Source organism: Protopterus annectens, chromosome 13.part0, assembly GCF_019279795.1.
Source record: "Protopterus annectens isolate FY-2018-M chromosome 13.part0, PAN1.0, whole genome shotgun sequence".
NCBI classification, from domain to species: domain Eukaryota; kingdom Metazoa; phylum Chordata; order Ceratodontiformes; family Protopteridae; genus Protopterus; species Protopterus annectens.
Window position 1 is genome coordinate 782860 of NC_056747.1, and position 19129 is coordinate 801988.

The window sequence follows — 19129 nt, forward strand, 5'->3', positions numbered from 1 at the left end:
GCTGCATTGGACACTAGTACATACTTGTAACTATCTTCTGCATTTGACACTAGTAAATACTTGTAACTATCTGATGCATTGGACATTAATACATATCGGCAACTACCTGCTGCATTGGACCATAGTACATATTGGTAACTACCTGCTGCATTGGACACTAGTACATACTGGTAACTACCTGCTACTTTAGACACTAGTATATACTTGTAACTATCTGCTGCATTGCACACTAGTATATACTTGTAACTATCTGCTGCATTGGCCATTAATACATATCGGCAACTACCTGCTGCATTGGACCATAGTACATATTGGTAACTATCTGCTGCATTGGACACTAATACATACTGGCAACTACCTGCTGCATTGGACAGTAATACATACCAGCAACTACTTGCTGCATTGGACAGTAGTACATACCGGTAACTACATGCTGGATTGGACACTAGTACATACTGGTAACTACCTCCTGAAGTGGATACTAGTACATACTGGTAACTACCAGCTGCATTGGAAACTCATACATACCAACAACTACCTTCTGCATTGGACAATAGTACATACTGATAACTACCTGCTTCATTAGACACTAGTACATACTTGTAGCTATCTGCTTCATTGGGCACTAGTACATACTGATAACTACCTTCTGCATTGCACACTGGTACATACTTGTAACTATCTGCTGCATTGGACACTAGTACATACTGGTAACTACCTGCTGCATTGCTTACTAGTACATACCGGTAACTACCTGCTGCATTGGACACTATTGATACTAGTACATACTGATAACTACCTGCTGCATTGGACACTAGTATAAACTGGTAATGACCTGCTGCATTGGACACTAGTACATATCTGTAACTACCTATTGCAATGGACACTAGTACATACTTGTAACAACCTGCTGCATTGGACACTAGTACATACTTGTAACTATCTGGTGCATTGGACACTAGTACATACTAGTAACTACCTGCTGCATTAAACACTATTATATACTTGTAACCATTTGCTGCATTGGATACTAGTACATACTGGTAACTACCTGCTGCATTGGACACTAGTACATACTGTTTACTACCTACTGCAGTGGACACTAGTACATACTGATAATTATCTGCTGCATTGGACACTAGTGCATACTGGTAACTACCTGCTGCAGTGGACAGTAGTGCATACTGGTAACTACCTGCTGCAGTGGACACTAGTGCATACTGCTAACTACCTGCTTCATTGGACACTAGTAAAGATTCCAAACTATCTGCTCCATAAAAACAAGTAGATACTCCTAAATACCTTCTCCTGAGGAATTATCAATCACTCTTAACTACCTACCTCAGGTTGACTAATACCCTAAGGTACATATTACATGGATAGCAGCACGTACTCCTAACTATTCACATCATGGCCACAAGTAAAATATGCCCAACTTCCTTCTGCATGGGCACTAGTAAACACTCCAAATCACCATCTCTAGGGCTACCACCAAATACTTTGATATACTGTTGTGTGTGCTAGTAAGCACTCCTAACAACCTGACAGGTACAAGCATGCAAATTCTGAAGGTAATGCTACTCAATGCTAGAAGTCGAAACCTCAAAATGCACTCTTTTGAGGCACTCCTAAAAATGGAGAACATCGATATCTGTGCAGTAACTGAGACCTGGTTCAAGGCTCCAGAGAGCACCACTGCAATACCAGGTTACAACTCTTACCACACTTTTCGGCCACCAAACCAGGACCGAAACACTAAAAGTGGAGGAGTGTTCATATTCACCAAGGATATTCACACCACCACGTTTGTTGCCCAACACAATGTGTCTGAAATTCTCCAGGTGCAACTAACACTAGGTAAGACTGCAATCCAAATTGTAGCTTGCTACAGATCCCCCACCATGCCCCAAGATTCTCACTACACCTTTCTAAACATACTGGAAAATATTAAGATACAACCAAACACCCTAATACTGGGTGATTTCAACTACCCTGCCATTAACTGGGAAAACTACTCATGTACCAACACCTTTGTCCAACGGTTCTTGGAATTCATAAATTCCAATGCCCTGGATCAACTAATCCACAGTCCCACCAGGGGCTCCAATATCCTAGACCTGGTCATTACCAACATGGGAAATCAATGCTCCACACCTATGGCCACCCCCTCATTGGTCAGATCTGACCATAAGCTAATCACCCTTAACATCCACATCCCATCCCCACCCCCCAGTGAGAAAACCTCCATAAAAAACTTCTCCAAAGCCAACTTCATGCTACTCAAGTCAGAAGTGACAAACTTCATGACACCCATGCAGACAGGAACTGAAAGTTCGACTGCTGACTCCTACACTAAGGTACTGTATTAGCACATCCACTCATGCATGAATCATGCCATCCCAAATAGAACCAAGATGCTCTCTTCCAAAAAAAGGAAGCCAATCTGCTGGTCCCCTGCCATAAAAAACTTCACAACAAAAGGAAGAAACTGTTGCATAAAAGCAGAAAATCCCAGGATGCAAAAAATTCCCTTACCAGCCTCAGTAAAAAGATGAGATCCCTCAAAAAATCCTCCAAAGCTAGTTATGAAAATGAAATTGCCAAAGATTCCAAATTCAACCACAAGGCATTCTATAACTATATCAAGAATCTAAATGGCAATGCTCAGATCTGCTCTGAGATAAAACAGAATGGCATTAAATATACTGATCCCAAGGATATTGCCAATATCCTGGCAGATCAATTCAGTGCCAACTTCACCCCCCTCACCCCCTAAATGGCCCATCTCAATACCGGAAGATTGCCATATTCTGGTAATAATGGCCACACAGCTAAAAAACACACTCTCCAAAGCTAAGAATACAGTATCCATGGGACCAGATGACATCCTGGGCTGTGTATTACATGAACTACAAAATGAACTGGCACCTCACCTAAGTGTCATGTTTAATCATAGCTTCACCTCAGGCTTCATGCCCACTGAGTGGTGCACAGCTACAGTTATCCCACTCCACAAAGGGGGATCCACCTTGGATCCCGGGAACTACTGCCCCATCAGTCTGATGAGCCTGATCTGCAAGTCCATTGAATGTATTATCATGGTACTTATAAACAAAGACATTGGAAACCTTCAAATGCTGGACCCCTCCCAGTTTGGGTTTGTGAAGGGCCGATCTTGTCTCCTGAACCTGATTGACTTCTTCGAATCAGTCTCCAGAGCCATGGACAAGGTAAGGCAGTCCACACAGCCTATCTGGACCTCACCAAGGCCTTTGACACCATCCCCCACTCTGGAATCATAGATAGGCCTACTGAGCTGGGCATTAATCCTTATGTCACTCAATGGGTTGCCAACTGGCTTACTGATAGAACCCACACTGTAAAAGTAGCTGACTCCAAATCCAGCTCCAGACAAGTTACAAGTGGAGTACCTCAGGGTTCAGTCCTGGGACCACTCTTGTTTGGCATCTACTTCTCTGAAGTACAGGCCAACACTAAGGGACTCTGGCTAACAAAGTCCACAGATGACTGCAAACTGGGAGCCATTATTGAATCCCCAAATTATGTGGATATTCTACAAAAGGGCCTTACAGAAATAGATGCTTAGTGTCAGAGCCATGGGCTCAAGCTCAATGCCAAGAAATGTATAGTTATGCCCCTTTAGAAAAAACAGGTACCCATGAATTACCACATAGGTGGCAGGACACTAAACACTGAAAGTGTGATAAGAGCTCTTGTAGGCAACAGGCAGTCCAGTGGCAAAACACTCTATCAGACCTACTTCCAACCAACATTGGCGTTCCCCAAGGATCTATCCTTGGTCCCCTCCTCTTTTCCCTATTTATAAATGGTCTACACTCGATCATTCCCAAAGCCACATGTATTCAATACGCAGACGATTCCACCCTAATCTGCTCGGATGTTTCCCTCCCAAAACTACAAATTGCTACCCAAAATTGCTTCTCCATAGTCGAACAGTGGTTCTCAGAACTAAAGCTTTTACTTAACCCAACCAAAACCAAATTACTTCTAATTTTCCCCACATCAATTCCCTCCCAAGGAAAAGAACCACCTAGTTCCAACAGCCCACCCTTCCATGTATCTTCTTACAATGGGACCATAATCGAACCTGTCTCCACACTAAACTATTAGGGGTGACCATTGATAACAAGCTTAAATTTGATACCCATGTTAGTTTGACTATCAAGTCAGTCAACATGAAACTTGGGTCTATGTATAGAATTAAGAACTTCCTAACCCCACACACCAAACTAACTATTGCCAGGACCCATCTTCTCTCCACACTCCTTTATGCATCCCCAGTATTTTCCTTCCTTAACAAGAGAGAACTCAACAAACTATCTACAACCTACAACCATATAGCCAGATTCATTACAGGTATGCCCTATCGCACCCATCACTGCCAAAATCTAAGGACATTGGAATGGCTAGAGCTGCCCAACATTTTCAAACTAAACCAACTTACTGAGGTTTTCAAAACGATCAACCACCCAGAAAGAATCCCCTCACTAAATAAAATATTCACCCCCTACTCCAACCTTATATCCCTGCGGTCATCAAACAGCCTACTTGTTCAGACCATTAAATCCTACAACTCGGGAGGTGAAGCACTCTATGCTAATTCCATTGGCAAATCCTGGAATGCCCTCCCAAACAACCTAAGGCATATGACCTCTCCTCACCAATTTAAAAAACACCTCAAAGATTTCCTAAAGTCCCAATGGCTATGCCCCTGCTCTAATCCAGACTAATAGCAATCGCCCTATACCCACCCAATCCTCTACCCATAATGAAGCTAAGCTTGATCTCCTTTTCCTAGTTTGCAACATTTCTAACCAACATGTTTAACCTGTTTGATTGCTTTATTCTTGTTTGTAATAACAACCATTTAATCTCCATATGTTTACTGTTAAACTTCCTCTGACTATATCTTAGTATGTTATAATAATTTGTGCCTTTCTTATGTCTCTGTTTTAATTCCTCTGATTTGGAGCTTTTCTCCCCGGGCCTCTACTGAAAATGGACATATATCCAGCTAGACTAGCCCGGTCAACAAATGTAAAATAAAATAAATAAAGAGACTTAGGGACACAGGTCGACAGTGGTCTCACCTTCGATAACCACATTGCCACAACAGTCAGGAAATCCTTCTATGTGGCGCACCTCATCAGTAAGGTCTTTTCATCCACAAAAAAGGAGGTCATTGTCCCACTGTACTCATCCCTCATTAGACCCATTATGGAATACAACGCCCCATTTGGTATGTACCTCTCAAGACATCTGCAACAACTGGAAAGGCTGCACAAATATCTCACTAAAAGAATCACAGGCCTAAAGCAAATGCCCTATGCTGACCGCCTTAAAAACTCCAGCTATACTCTGTCGCATATCGTCTACTTAGAGGTGATCTCTGCCTAACATACAAGTCCATGTCAAACCTGGAGCTGTTGGACATGCTACACTTAAAGAAATCCCAATCTCTCAGAGCCACATGCTCCAGGAATCTAAACCTTGTCATCACAATAAACAAAACATGCTGGAGGGATAGATTCCTGACCCAGAGACTCCCCAGACTCTGGAATAGACTGTCCATACATGTCAAGCAGAGCGCCTCTTTGGCCCTCTTCAAAAGGAACCTTGATGATTGGATGGGAGAAAGGAAATTTACCCCGGGGATCACGTGGGATCACGTCAGTCACGCTGCTAGACAGGGGTCCAGGGAAGTAAATAATGTGGGAAGAAATAGCCAGGGAATTGTTATGGCTAGGTTTGTATAGGCCCTAGGGTCAATAGCCTAGTACCAACTTATGAACCTATGATGCAGGCACACTAGTAAGCATACTAAACTACCTGTTCCTGGACTAGTAGTAAATACTCCTAAATGCCTGCTCTTCATCCATTAACAAATACACTGTACTGAATACTCTAGGGCCACCAGTGAACACTGTTAAGTATCTGCTCCAGGGCCATTAGTAAACATTCCTACCAGTCCCAGGGCCACCAGTGAACACTCCTAATTACCTGCTCTAGGGCCATTAGTAAACATTTCTATAAATAAACAAATATAGTTAGTCTGGATAGAAATTGGCTCCACAACAATCTAAAACAAAAGTAAAAGAAAAGTAGTCCAGTTAACATGGCTGTGATTAAACAAATTTATTGAGACAGGTAAGCGCTTTTATGCCAGCATGGGCACATCATCAGACTCTAATAACAACAAACAAGCAAGTATTTAAATATACAATTAATTAGGAAGCACACATGCTTTTAAAACTGGTCTTAAAGATACAGCATCATTTAAGCCCATTCCATTATCAGCTTGTAGTTATAAAATCTATCTAAGCTCAACACATTCAGTAAAGTTGGAAACATCTCTGCCTCTCAAATTTTAATTTAATAATTGTAACGCCAAAAAGGTGAAAGAATGTTCATTCCCAAAATCACTACTACTTCAGTTAGCAAAGAAGTTAAACTTACAAGTGTGATTAGCCTCAGGATGTATAAAAACAGAATCAGATTGTATATATTTGCAAGCATTGCATGTTCTACAGGCAAAAGTGCCCATCCTGTTCGAGACAGGATCAGGTAAACTTTTCTTTTCAAAGATGGAGCATTTTTAAAACAAAACTTGGGAGATGCACCCAGTAATCATTTCAAGCCTTCATCAGCCATCAATATCGACTAATTTTTCTTAATAACATTGCAGGCTAGATTTACATTTTTTGAATAACATAAATTCACTGTAAGATTATTTACGGATGTATACAGTGCTATACGTGAACTATATGATCCACCACTTTTAGAGATTAGTTCCACAGACAAAGGTGGTGCCACAATAGCGATGGACAAAGCATTTTATCTGAAACATATGATTTCAATGTTATCTGATGAAATCACTTATATGGTGTTAACTAAATTTCAGTTGAATTCATTAATTGATAAAGTTTGTTTTGGTCTTTATGGTTTCCATATGAGTAGTCTTATGACCAAACAATTCTATGAATTTTTTTATGGCTGAACATCCAGCTATACCATTCATATATGGCCTACCAAAGTACATAAGGATATCAGATATCCTCCCCTGAGATCACTAGTATCTGGCTAAGGGCGGTTAACTAAACCTCTGTCTATCTTTGTGAAAAGTGTTGCACCCTTTATTAGATAAGGTTACTACAATACTAAAAGATACAAAAAGATACAAACCATTTTATTTCCAGTTTATATAGCTGGTCTAAACATTTTGATAACAGAAATGAATATATTTTTGTTGCGAAGATTGTTTATTCTTTATTTACAGTAATTTCTAATGATACACGTATAGAAAATGTGACATTTCTTTTTCAACATTCAGATTCAGTAGTTCTAAAAATAGATTGATTTGTTGGCTTCTGGACTTAATCCTTGAAAATAATGTTTTTATTTTTAATGACTGGTTTTACCTATAGAAAGCTGGAGTAGCAATGGGCACAGTTTGTGCCAACTGCTATGCAAACATGGTTTTAGCACAACAGGAATCTGACATGGTGTTTGTCGCTCTCCTACTCAGGATACAATACAAGAGTCTTCATGGGTTCTGTTTAAACAGCTTTATTATATACAAACACATAGCAACAGAAGTTCACTGAATTTAACTCAGGTAACTTATATACAAACTAGTTATTGCATTCATACATGCTCACTCTCTGGCTGCACTCTCAAAATGGCAGTGGGAATAGCACGTGCCTGCTATTTATATGTGCACATTCAGTCTTAATATGCTTCTTAAAGATACAGCACATACACTCTGTTCTACATCCTCCCTCTTTGAGAAATCCAATGCTATGAATCTCATTTAGCATGCAGATAATACAAATAGTTCTTTGTCATGCGATTATACAGAACTAGGTACATATATACAGTTATGTCCATGTTGCTGTGTATTTCACCCTAGGTCTGGAAATAAGATCAAATCATGTCACATAAAAGTGAGAATTAGATTTAGCAACTGGAACTGTCTCTGCTGAATGTTCAACCTTGGGAATATCTGTAACATCCTCAGGAATGGAAGTAGGGGCTGAGACACGTTCTGGGATGGGAACAATATCTGACTTGTGAGAGCTAGAGTCTGTATCAAAGAAACAATGCTGTGATAATGATTCTGGTACAGGAAGAAGATGTTTACAATTTCTCCTGTACTCCACACCTTCAGATTCTACAAAGCAGGATTTCGGCTTGGTATATATACCTGTAACATGACCGATCCGGTTACCTGTAACGTGACCGATCCAGTTACCTGTAACGTGACCGATCCGGTTGAAACCTTTCACCGTTTGTATCCTCACTGTCTTTCCTTCTTTCAATGGATGAAGAAATCTGCTCGAATTATCACAACTGGAATTCTGGATAGAATGCTTCTTGAATAATTGGGCTTTAATGGTTCTGTTGTCCTTAGCTTTAGGTCTCAATAAACTGGAACTAATCAGTAGCATTTTTCTGGTTTGAAGTCTTTGAGCAGGCAAGCCACGTACATCGTCACGGGGTACGTTTCTGAGATTAAGTGAATTCAAAAAGACATCGGTATTATCATGCTTTGACTTCTCTAGGAATTGCTTTGCACTCTGTACTGCACATTCAGCTAGACCATTTGACTGTGGATATTCTGGACTACCAGTAACGTACTAAGTCCCATTTTTTTACAAATTGCTGAAATAACTGACTAGTAAATTGAGTACCATTCTCAGAAATAACCTTGTGTGGACTACCATGGACTGAGAAATGACATTTCAACTTAGTAATAACAGTAGTGGATGTTAGATTAGGTAGTAGATCAATCTCAAACCAGTTTGAATAAGAGTCTACCAACACTAAGTAATGCTGATTGTTCCACTCAAATATATCAGTGACTACTGTCGACCAAGGCAGTTCAGGAACTTGACTTAGCTGAAGTGGTTCTCTTTGCAAATGCAGTTTAGTACTATTGCATGCAGAACAAGAAGAAAGTACTTTATCAATGTCTTTTAGTAATGAAGGCCAAAATACTAGTTCTCTCGTTCTTCTCTTAGTAGATGCAGAACCTGTGTGACCACAATGCAAAATCTGGATCTATTCATGTTGTAAGGAAGCAGGAACAACAATTTTAGGACCTTTGAAAATAAGGCCATCTTCCATCAACATCTCATCTCTATAAGGAAAATAGGTTTGCACTTCAGGTGGTAAACTAGATTGCTTTGATGGCCATCCACCGTTAATGTAGTGGTTGAGCTTTTGCAAAATCAGATCAGTCTTTGCATGATCTCTCATCTTATCAAGTCCAGTGGTAGAGAAATTATGCACGGCCGTTACGTCAAAGTCAAAATTCTCTGAGTAGAGCTGTTCTGTCGTATTTCTGGGCAGTCTGGATAAGGTATCAGTCAGATAAAGTAGTTTGCCTTTTGTAGTGACCATTTTGAAGTTTTACTTTTGCAATTTGAGCCTCATTGTTTGTAATCTCACTGGAGCTGAATACAAAGGCTTCTTCAGAATAGTAACTAGAGGTTGGTGATCCGTTTCAATCTGAATAGCTCGACCATAGATATAATCATGAAACTTTTAACATGCAAATACTATTGCCAAAAGATCTTTCTCAATTTGAGCATATTGTATTTCAGTTTGGGTAAGAGTTCTAGATGCATAGGCTACTGGTTTGCCTTCTTGAAGAATAACTGCACCAAGACCAAATCACAGGAAAGAGTGACTGATTTATTGACATCATAGTATCTTAATGTAGGTGAGGGCGGCAATTTTCTGCTTTAGGTCTTCAAATGCCTTCTGGTGCTGTTCCAACCAAGACCATGTAAAATTTTTATGCGTCAGCTCTCTTAAAGGTGCTGTCAATTCACTGAAGTCTAGTATAAACTTGCCTAAATAGTTGACCATGCCTGGGAAATGCTGTAGACCTTGAATGTTATCTGGTGGTGACATCTCAAGAATAGCCGCTTGCTTGGTTGGGTCTGGTCTCAAGCCAGTACTGATAAATAAATGGCCTACCTATGTAATGTCTGGTAGTCTGAATTTACAATTCAGAGGACTGAGATTTAAGTTCACTTCACGTGTTCTGTCTAGAGCTCTCTTTAGGTTTCTGTCATGCTCTGCTCCACCATTGCCTCCAACCAATAAATCATCTACTAAAACATTTGCTCCATTGCATGCTGGAAGACTTCACTTATAGGTTCATAGGTTGGTACTGGGCTATCTGCCCAAAGGCATATATTAGCCCAGCCATGTTGTGCGGTATTCACCGCCCCTTTAGTAGTTCCCTAGACCCTTGTACTAGCAGCTAGTACCCTTGGCCCCTATCTAGTAGTGCTGTTGGTGTGATCCCCGGTGAGAACTTTCTGTTACCCATCCACTCATCAAGGTTCCTCTTGAAGAGTGATAGTGAGGGTCTCTGTCTTATGTAGATTGGGACCCTGTTCCATAGTAAGGGAAGTCTCTGCAAAGGGAATCTATCGGGACCCTGTTCCATAGTAAGGGAAGTCTCTGCAAAGGGAATCTATCCCTCCAGCATATTCTATTCATTGTTGTGTTGAGGTTTATATCCCTAGAGCGTGTAGCTCGAGTAGATTTGGTTAACAATTCTGGGTTGGACATGGCTCTGTACGTTAGACAGAGATCTCCTCTCAGAAAGCGGTATGCAACAGAGAACAGTCTTAGCTTTTTCAATTGTGCTGCATAGGGCAACTGTTTGAGGCCAGTAATCCTCTTGGTTAGGTACCTCTGTGGTCTCTCCAGCTGCTGGAGATGTCTAGCCAGGTACATTCCAATTGGTGCATTGTACTCAATAATGGGTCTGATGAGGGAAGAGTAGAGGGACACCACTACATCCTTAGATCTTGATGCGAACCCTTTCGTGATCAGATGGGTCACATAGAAGGATTTCCTAACCACTTTGGCAACATGGTTATCAAAGGAAAGCTGACTATCTACTTGGGTCCCTAGATCCCTTATTTCTTCTTCAGATTTCAGGGGATTGCTTCCTATGTGGTAGTTTGCGGGTACTCTGTTTTTTCCAAAGGGGGTTACTACGCATTTTTTTGCATTTAGCTTGAGACCATGGCTTTGACACCATCCATCAGTCTCATTTAGGCCCTTCTGGAGGATCTCCATGTCAGAATTTATTCCAAATGGCATCCTTAGGAATCTGTATCTGCCAAATGGGGTACTAAAAGTAGTTAGTAATGAGGATTTGTGATCAAGCATCACTTGCCACAATGAACTTTTTGCATCCAAGACAGAAAAAAACAGTGGCATTCGGTATCAGAGCTGTGACCTCTTCCACTGTATGCATTGGATGATGCAGTCTCTTCAATGCTTTGCTCAGATCTCTTGGGTCAATACTTATTCTGATTTTGTTTGAGCCTTTTTTTGTGAGCTGCTACCATGGATGATACCCATTCAGTTGGTTCTGTAACTGGACAAATTACACCTTGCTGTACCATTTTATCCAACTGAGCCTTGACTTCATCCTGCATAGCTTTCAGAACTTTTCTTGCTTGTCTGAATACTGGAATGACCTCTGGGTCTAACTTCATGGAATACACAACTGGAAGTTTGCCCAACTTGTAAGTGAAAACATCAGCATACTCTGAGAAAATGGCTTCAGAAACATTTGAACTAGGAGATGCACTTATATCATGAACTTCTTTTGTAAAGGAAAGCAGATTCATCCTCAAACTGTCTCTGAGACCCATTAAGGACTGCACTGGTCTTCGAACTACATAGAATAACAAGCTGCAATAGTTCTTAGCCAAATAACATGAAAGTATTACTGAGCCTTTGGTTTGAATTTCTTCACCTCCATAAGCAACAAGCGTCCCACTACCCGCCATACTGAGCTGTTCATTAGTTCTCATTTTAGCAAATGTGTCCGTTGATATGAGATTACACTTTGAACCAGTGTCTACTTTAAGATCTGTAGATTTACCATTGATCTGGACAGTACAAAACACTTTGCTCTTTGCCAACAAATTCACTGCATCAACTCTTTCACCAATTGCTGATACACCATCTACATAGAAAGTAGGGTTGCAGTCTACTTAATAAATTTGCTTTTTTTGAGTGACCCTTCTTTACAACTGTGTGGGGTTTAATTGATTTGCAAAATTTTTGAAAATGGTTCCATTTTTTTACACTTGTGACCAAATGCTAAGCATTTCTCTATTTTAGACTCACGAATGACACCACAATTGTGACAGTTAACAATAAAGGTGGACTTGGGTTTTGCTACTTCACGTTTGTTCTGCACTGAGCATGCTTCTTTCTTAGAACTTACTGGAAATCGATGTGGTTTCCTTGGTGAACCAGCAGGGCCTGTGGTTGCCATGTGCTTAGGCCTACTTCTGATTGCCATGTGTTGCATATTATCTATATTTGCTCTGAAGCCTGCTGAAACCATTCTCTTGTCACTTGCAAGCATACTTGTGTGTTTTTCTGTAACTTCATGGATTTGACAAATCTCTATGGCTTTTACTCAACATTAAATCACTATCACAAAGCAAAATCTTTCTTACAGCACACTATTAATACCACACATGAGCCTGTTTTTATTAACTCATCTTTTAAGTCACCAAACCAACACATTTTAGCTTTGTTTCTCAGGTCAGTAATATAAGCTGCAAAAGTTTTCCCTGGTTTCTGATCTCTTGTGTAAAACAAATGCCTCTCTAATGTAATATTTGTTTGGGGGTTACATATTTCCCTGAATTTGTGCTTCAAACACTCGGGGGTCTTCCTTTGATTCAGCCTGTCCAACAATATGATGATTTTCACCTTCTCCATCATATACTGCTAGTGCACACACAAATGAACTCTCTCTTTCAATGGCCTCCGACCAAGCTAGGCTTAACAAAATGAATGCCCTGGTGCATGAATCTTTGTCAGAATAAGCTGCTTGTATAAAAATATCATACTCTTACTCAAATATTCTCCAATTCTTTGCAATATTCTGATCAAATACTAGTGGTAAGGGCTTTTGAGATCCGTCTGCCATATAAACACATACCAGTGAAGGGTTTTGCAAATATGCACAAAGACATACACATACACATATGCTGGAAATTTATGTCAATACTTGTAACTTTGCCCAATAGCACAACAAGTCTCTGGATAACTGAACTTTGTGAAATAAGTCTCTCGGGCACTGTAATATTCTTGAAATTATTGTACTGTAAGAAATCGCCACTTAGTCTAAAAAACATTCCAAATAACTGCATGATGTGAGTGAACTGGGCAGGAGAAGCTCAGAGTCAGAAACATTTCAAAGTAATTGCACTTTGCGAATAAACAGTAGACAGCACACTGAAATTTCCCCAAAATGGCGTTACCTTGCTAGATAATTCTTTACAGTGCAAGAAACACTCTGTAATGGCGGCACTTTGTGAATAGACACACCCAGCACAAGAAACTTTTCAAAATGGCTGTACTTTGACTGTACTTCAAGAAATAGTTGCACTTTAGATAAATAGATATCATAGATAAACTTACTAAGTTGGGTATTAATCCCTATGTCACCCAATGGGTTGCTAAATGGCTTACTGATAGAACCCACACTGTAAAAGTAGCCGACTCCAAATCCAGCTCCAGACAAGTGACAAGTGGAGTACCTCAGGGTTCAGTCCTGGGGCCGCTCTTGTTTGGCATCTACTTCTCTGAAGTACAGGTCAACACTAAGGGACTCTGGCTAACAAAGTTTGCAGATGACTGCAAACTGGGAGCCATTATTGAATCCCCAAATGATGTGGATACTCTACAAAAGGGCCTTACAGAAACAGATGCTTGGTGCCAGAGCCATGGGCTCAAGCTCAATGCCAAGAAATGTATTGTTATCCCCTTTGGGAAAAACATGTATCCATGAATTACCATATAGGTGGCAGTACACTAAACACAGAAAGTGTGATAAGAGACTTAGGGACACAGGTGGACAGTGGTCTCACCTTCAATAACCACATCGCCACAACAGTCAGAAAATCCTTCTATGTGGCACACCTCATCACAAAGGGCTTTTCATCCAGAAAAAAGGAGGTCATTGTCCCACTGTACTCATCCCTCATTAGACCCATTATAGAATACAATGCCCCATTTGATATGTACCTCTCAAGACATCTGCAACAACTAGAAAGGCCTCAGAAATACCTCACTAAAAGAATCACAGGCCTAAAGCAGATGCCCTACGCTGACCGCCTTAAAAACTCCAGCTATACTCTGTCGCATATCGTCTACTCAGAGGCGATCTCTGCTTAACATACAAGGCCATGTCAAACCCAGATCTGTTGGACATGCTACACTTAAAGAAATCCCAATCCCTCAGAGCTACACGCTCCAGGGATCTAAACCTTGTCATCACAATAAACAAAACATGCTGGAGGGATAGGTTTCTGACCCAGAGACTCCCCAGACTCTGGAATAGATTGCCCATACATGTCAAGCAGAGTGCCTCTTTAGACCTCTTCAAGAGGAACCTTGACGATTGGATGGGAGAAAGGAAATTCACCCCAGGGATCACGTCAGTCGCCCTGCTAGACAGGGGTCCAGGAAAGTAAATAATGTGGGAAGAAATAGCCAGGAAATTGTTATGGCTAGGCTTGTATAGGCCCTAGGGCTGATAGCCTAGTACCAACCTATGAACCTATGAACCTATGAACTTTGCACACACAAAAACTCTTCAGTATACATGCACAATAATAAACACACACTGTAAGAACTTTTACACACTTTGAGATACTTTGAATAACTCTAGTTATGCCCTTGATACAATACAAGGAGGTAATTATGCCAAAACACAGCACTTTGCCAAAAAACATGTAGTCACCTTGCTTTATTTACACTTAATGTGCCCGTTTTGCCCTTATTATATTCGTTTTAATCTCTTTCCATGCCCATTGTACCTTTCTTGTGCTCGTTTTACTCTAAACATGCACATTTTGCTTCAAACACACTCATTTTGCTTTAAACACACTCATTTTGCTTTTCTGATAATTGTTTCATCAAATATCTTAAACATTTCGCTTAGTTAATAAACCTTTTGTGCCTCCCGCTTGTTTAATAATGTGATATGTGGCCTTGTAATGGTCCATTTTATATTTTTTATAAAATAAGCTGTTCATGCATGTTTTCATTACCTTTGGTTCTTTTCTGACTCTTTTTTCGTGCTTGTTTCTTTTAGTTTACCTTCACAGTTATCTCTGCACCTTGTGGCTCTGAATATCAATCTCTGGAATCCCGGTTCTGACACCATGTTGCTCTCCTGCTCGGGATACAGTATAAGAGTCTTCATGGGTTCTGTTCAAACAGCTTTATTATATACAAACACATCGCAACAGAAGTTTACTGACATTAACTCAGGTAACTTATATACAAACTAACTACTGCGATCATACATGCTCACTCTCTGGCTGCACTCTCAAAATGGCGCTGGGAATACCACGTGCCTGTTATTTATATGTGCATGTTCCATCTTTAATATGTTTCTTAAAGGTACAACACATACACTCTGCTCTACAGTGTTAGATAGAAATAGATTTGTTAACCATATAGGATACTACGGGCATTTTGTGTTAGAAATAGATTTGTTAACCATATAGGATACTACGGACATTTTGTGTTAGAAATAGATTTGTTAACCATATAGGATACTACGGACATTTTGTGTTAGAAATAGATTTGTTAACCATATAGGATACTATGGACATTTTGTTGATGATGCCTTTATGGTTCACACAAGCTCCATCCCTGAACTGAATCCTTTTATTACATACCTATATGGTACTACCTCATTTTTAAAAATTAAGTTAAACATTCCTATACTAAAATAGGGTTCCTGGATGTTCTCATTACTACAGAGAATAGAGGTTTGATTTCTACAAAGTTACATAAAAAAAAATGTAAAAAGAATAATGCTTTGCGTCACACCAGCATGCATCCCCATCATCACTGTTTTGCATCATACCAACATGGATTCTGTCATCACTGTTCTGCATCATGCCAGCATGCATTCCCATCACGTACATAAGAATGTTCTTAAAGGTCAACTTCTGAGAGCTGCAAAACTTAATAACAATGATGCTGATTTATCTAGTGTGTCTGATAAGATGCATGCAGATTTTTTTAGTGACAGAATACTCGAATAATGAGATAGATCATGTGATTCAAGGGGTCTACTTCAAAAGAACAAAACCCCACATTACCGAAGATGACATTGCCAAAACCTGAATTTAGCAAACAATTACAATGCTGAAACATTTCACAGCATAAGTATCCATTTAGCCACTGTCTAACAACGAAATACACTGCACTATCTCAAAACCACCCAGGGGGGCTATGCACCCCACACCCCTGCCTAATTAAATATACTAACTCCAGGATCGCACTACAGTAGGGAAAAGGGCAAATTTCCCCTTGTTGGCCACCTGGATACTTACGCTGTGAAATCCATCGATAATTGTGTTAATTTGTCAAATACAGGTTTCGATGATGTTGTCTTAGCAATGTCGTTTTCGGTAATTTGGGTTTTAGTTCATTTGAAGTAGACCCGATTCAATGTATATATGTAGAAAGACAAGATTATGTTAAGCCATTTTTTTCTGAGCCTGAAAGTCAGATTAGATGCAATATGAATAACAGTTCCTCAAATGATCTTATGGTGAATTTAACTTATTCAAATAATGTACATCTGGTCTGCAATGTTATTAAGAAAAATTAGTCGATATTGATGGTTGATAAAGGCTTGAAATGATTACTGGGTGCATCTCCCAAGTTTTATTTTAAAATTGCTCCATCTTTGAAAAAACAGCTGTGATACAAGAAAAGTTTACCTGATCCTATCTCGAACAGGATAGGCACTTTTGCCAGTAGAACATGTTGAATCTAGCTTTGTTTGTATGCTTGTTGTTTGTTTGCTTGTTATTTCCCTGAAATGCTAATTCCACCTAAAATGCGGCTTTTCAGTGCTTCTGTGGATCCCTAGTGATATCTGCATTGCTTACTGTACTTATTTCCTTGTTTCACTTGAAAGAAAGTTACTGTTTGTTGTTTTTGCATTTAAGTTACCTGTAACACATTGCATTTAAGTTACCTGGCACTTGCTCACTAAAGCAATTATATAAGTCAGCACTAAAAAATTAAAAGCACTACACCCTCACAAACTCCCCTTGAGTACCTTGTTCCCCATTGGCCCTTTTTTTCAGTTATAAAGGAATTTCCAATACAATTCTAGCATGTCCAAAGGTCAGTTGTCAATCTCCTCTCCGGTCCAGTTGGTGAATCTGGGAATCTTGAGGCAATGTTACAACTGTCTCATGTACACAGACAACCCTCTCCTCCTCTCAACAAATTCCAACACATGTGAGAGATGCAACCATATAGCCAAACTGGAGGCTAAGCTCTCTCAACTCAGTACTGGCGTAACCAGTCAGGAGGAGAAGGAAACCACACTGACTACAATTCCAGCCTCACATAGACCTACCACCACAGCAAACCAAACACATAAACAAAAATAATTAAAATAAATAATAAATAATATTATTTATATTAATATTATTAATAATAATATTATTTATAATAAATAAATAATTAAAAGAGACATAGAGGAGCTCTCTGAGCATGTAGCCCAGGCCGGTATGACCCTGACCTTGAGTAGCATCTTACCCTCACCAAGAATGATGCCACAATATGAAGACAAGATGATCAATTTCAACAATTGGCTTAAGTATTGGTGTCATTCAAAGGGGATCCAATGTCTGTCAGCCTGGGATGACATGCTCGACAAGCCACGATGCTTCGCTAGGGACGGCTTGCACCTGTCACCCCTGGGCTTTTGGATATTGGCAAAGGCTCTTGCTTCCCCCATAGTGCCATTTTTAGGCAAGGCTCAAAAGACAAACCCACCTCCATAGGTATCACAAGGGATAAGAAACTAAGAGTAATGCTACTCAACGCCAGAAGTCTAAACCTCAAGATGCATGCACTCAAAACCCTCCTTAGCATGGAGAACATCAATATCTGTGCAGTAACAGAAACCTGGTTCAAGGCTCCCGAGAGCACCCCAGCACTACCAGGTTATACCTCATACCATGCTTTTCAGCCCCAAAACTTGGACCGAACCACAAAGGAGGGAGTATCAATATTCACAAAGATACCCACACCTCCAGGTTGGTGGCACAGCATGAAGCATCAGAGACTATCCATGTGCAACTAATAGTGGGTAAAACTGCCTTCCAGTTTATAGCCTGCTACAGACCACCCTCCCAAACCCAGGAACCCCACTCGGCCTTCCTGAAAACACTGGAAAATATGAAGGTCTCTCCAAACACCATTATATTGGGTGACTTCAACTACCCAAACATAGACTGGGAGCATTACTCTAGCTCCAACACCCTAGCCCAAAGGTTCCTAGAATTTATAAACTCAAATGCTATGGAACAACTTGTTACCACTCCCAGAAGAGGGGAAAACGTACTGGACCTGATCATCACCAACATGGGGACTCTATGCTCCAGACCAGAAGTGTATCCCTCACTGGTAAGATCAGACCATAAACTAATCTCACTGGATATTCACATCCCGACCCCACCCCCTGCCCAGAAAACCACAGTGAAAAACTTCTCTAAAGCAAATTTCACATTCCTTAAAACCGAGGTAGAATCCTTCAAAGCCCCCGAGCCTGTGGAAAATATGGCCCAGACCACAGAATCCTTTATAAATGCATTCTATGAGCACCTTCAGGAATGCTTGGATCATGCAATCCAAATAAAACCAAGACCCAATCCTCCAAAGGCAGACGTCCTGTCTAGTGGACCCCAGCCATAAACAAACTATACAATAGAAGGAGGATGCTACTACATGGTAGATCAAAATCCCAAAAAGGGAAGGCATCTCTGATTAGTATTAGCAAAAAACTACGGGCACTCATAAAATCTTCTAAGGCCAGCTTCGAGAGAAAAAATTGCACAGGACACTAAGGATAATCACAAGGCTTTCTTTAGTTATGTTAGGAACCTGGGTGGGAATTCCCAGATATGCTCAGAATTACTCCAAAATGACAAAAAATACATCGAACCCACAGACATTGCCAACATCCTAGCTGACAGGTTCAGTG

General features: G+C 40.3%; 1 protein-coding gene across 1 annotated transcript in view; it reads right to left on the minus strand.

Annotated features, from left to right (window-relative positions):
* The window catches only part of LOC122788423 (rho GTPase-activating protein SYDE1-like), an 809025-nt gene that overhangs the window by 28654 nt on the left and 761242 nt on the right, over nt 1-19129 (minus strand). The window lies entirely within an intron of this gene.